The sequence below is a fragment of the Lipotes vexillifer genome, unplaced genomic scaffold, assembly GCF_000442215.2.
Source record: "Lipotes vexillifer unplaced genomic scaffold, Lipotes_vexillifer_v1.1 scaffold100, whole genome shotgun sequence".
In the NCBI taxonomy this organism is placed as follows: Eukaryota; Metazoa; Chordata; class Mammalia; order Artiodactyla; family Lipotidae; genus Lipotes; species Lipotes vexillifer.
In genome coordinates, this window is record NW_006774075.1 from 3,149,681 (window position 1) to 3,153,049 (window position 3,369).

Consider the following 3,369-nt stretch of genomic DNA (forward strand, 5'->3'; position numbering starts at 1 on the left):
CTGAATCTTCTCAGTCTGCAGACTGATACGGACCCTGCCCACTAGGAGGGGACCCTGTGCAGTACTGTCCTGATTTGGAAAGGGATAAACATTCAGATTCTGAGCACTGGGTATAGCTAAATTTCACTGCACTGCTGTTCCCAGCAGCTGACTGCTTCAGCTGCTTTAAGTGGGCTGATATCACCATCCATAAAGGGTGCTTCCTAAGGACGTTCCTCAGGCCCTTCGGCTGCGCTCCAGCCACTGCAGGGAACCTGCTGCTCAGGGTCCAAGAGCAGAGGGGCAGAGGGCTGGTGTCCACCTGCCCTGAACTGAAATGGAGCCCAATTTGGAGCGTTTCTCCTCCCTTCCTTTCTTCCTCCCTCCCTCCCTTCCTTCCTTCTGTCCTCCCTTCCTTCCCTCCCTTCCTTCCTTCTGTCCTCCCTTCCTTCCTCCCTCCCTCCCTCCCTCCCTTCTTTCCTTCCTTCCTCCCTCCCTTCCTTCCTTCCTTCCTTTTTTCCTTTTACCCTTTCTTCCTCCTTTCCTGCCTTTCTATTCTGTTCTGTTCATCCATTGGCGGGAAGAAAGGGTGGAGTGCAGGAGAGTGGATCCTAGAAGTTTTGTAAACTCACAAGGAGTAACTATGGCACATTTGAGTGCTGTGCTTTACGAACTTTAGTGCAAATCTGATCACTCGGCTTAGTGGTTAAAAAATGGAGATTCCCAGGCTCCCTTCCCAAGGATCCTGATCCTTCAGCCCCAAGCCTGGGAATCTGCACTTTTATCCAGCATTCCTGGTGATTTGGAGGCCAGTGATCACAGGATTACCTCTCAGGAAGCTCCCTGGAAGCTGGTAAGTGTGTGAGAACAGGTGTCAGATGGCGGGAACCTAAGCCTGAACTTCACCCCAGCTGTGAACATGAACAAATTACTTGACTTTTCTGAGTCTCAGCTTGTTCATCTGTAAAACAGGCATCATATAGCACTACCTCTAAACAAAGCAACACATGGAAATCACCTCGAAAAATGCCTAGAACATAGGGCTGGACTCTAATTGTTATTATCAGTGGATAAGAGTAATCCTGGGAATGCTCTGTTTATCCCCGTTATCGTGGTCATGTTAAGGGTTTGTGTCTCCAGTACATCAGCACAGTGCCTGGCATACAGTATGTGCTTGGGGAATGGGAATAAATAAGGAGTAAAAAATCAGGAGAGCCAATATTGCATTGCTTATTCTATCCTTCTATATCTCTATTACATCGGTTCTCTTCCTGGTCAGCTCTGGATTTTTCAGTCTGACTTTCTGAGCCAGTGTTACCACACAGTTAAATTTAAAAAGAGAGAATTCCAGCAAGAGACATTAGGGCTTTCAAGGGGAGAGCTGATGCAGTTTTCAGGGCGTTAGCCTTTACTTCGTTCCTCAGCACATATTTATCGAATGCCTACTAAGTGCCAGGCAAGGTGCCAGGTGCTGGGGATAAGTCATGAACCAAGTGGATGGAATCCTGCCCTTGGGAAATTCTCCATGCACTGTGAGAGGCAGGCGATAAACAGATGGGGCAAAATAAAAGTAGCCTTCTCGGGCTTCCCTGGTGGCGCAGTGGTTGGGAGTCCCCCTGCCGATGCAGGGGACACGGGTTCGTGCCCCGGTCCGGGAAGATCGCACATGCTGCGGAGCGGCTGGGCCCGTGAGCCATGGCCGCTGAGCCTGCGCGTCCGGAGCCTGTGCTCCGCAACGGGAGAGGCCACAACAGTGAGAGGCCCCCGTACCGCAAACAAAACAAAACAAAACAAAACAAAAGTAGACTTCTCGCCTCGGAGCCCTACCTTCAGGCCCAGGAGAATTGATAAAAATTTACTAAACTGAGTTGAATTGGTTTAAGTGCCTCCCCTCTCTCCGAGACACAGAGTTTGGGTGTCTCCTGCAGTCCCCAAAGCCCTGTGGGTACTGAGGACATCTGGCAAACGCTCCCCTAAGGAAGACAGAACATGCGCAATCCTGATGGATCCCTGGATAAAGAAATTGGTAGCTGTTCCCCAAACCTTTCTCCATCTTAAGAAACAATTGTTCTAAAACACGTAAAAGATTTATTTGGATTTTTTCCTCATTATAACATGAATCATATGCTCATGATTCATGTTATGCAAATTTTTTTAAATAAAGAAAAACAGATAAGTAAAAATATTATACAAATACATTTCAGAGCCCCACATGATTTATCCTCAGAGAATCAGTCCAGAAGCCAGAGGTAGTTAACAGGTAATGGCATGTTGCAGGATTCCCAATTCTTAGGGCAGCCTGACATTTCTTCAAATGATCTTGCCTCCCCTCTGCAATTTCCCCCCTCTCTGCTGCTCAAAATGTCACTCTCTAAATTCCTTATTCCTCATTCTCTTTCTAAACTCACCCAGGCTGCTGCCTGCTAGGGTTTTTCTCTTTTCCTCCCTGTAACCATCTCAAATTTCTGGAAGAGCCTGACTGGGACTCCCCTCCCTCCTCACCCTGCACTGGCCACGTATGGGTTCCTCAGGAGGGTAGATGCACTGAGCCCTGCTGCCCTCAGAGGCTTGTGTGCAACCCCCTCTGAAGTCCTTCTCTCACTGGCTGCCCTTCTTGAGAAATCATATTGGATCCTTTCGGACAAGTGAAAAACCCCTCCTTGCTACAGAGGAGGGCAGACATCATGTCTGTGTCTGATAAGGCTGTCACTTAGCAAGTCATGGCTGAGTTTGGGCAGGTAGCTTTGCCTCGGTCTCCATTTCTTCACCTGTAAAATGGGTTAACAGAGGTAACACCTACCTCAGAGGACTGCTGGGATATTACATGTCACAGTGTGTGTAAAGCACACAGCAGAGTGGTTGGCATGCCATAAGGGCTTAGTAAATAACAATAATGATAGCAATAGTAATAGTAATAATAATAATAATATACCATGTTTCATGTTGATAGGAACATTAAAATCATCCTTAATACCACTGCCTCAAGATAGACGTTTGTTTGTTTGTTTTTAAACATCTTTATTGGAGTATAATTGCTTTACAATGGTGTGTTAGTTTCTGCTTTATAACAAAGTGAATCAGTTATACATATACATGTGTCCCCATATCTCTTCCCTCTTGCGTCTCCCTCCCTCCCACCCTCCCTATCCCACCCCTCTAGGTGGACACAAAGCACCGAGCTGATCTCCCTGTGCTATGCGGCTGCTTCCCACTAGCTATCTGAGAGAGTGGCATGGACATATATACACTACCAAAGATAGACGTTCGTTAAAGACTTGGTAGCTCTCCTTCCAGCCTTTACCTCTAATCACAGTTCATAAAAAGCAAATTTGGGGGCTTCCCTGGTGGCGCAGTGCTTGAGAGTCCGCCTGCCGATGCAGGAGACGCGGG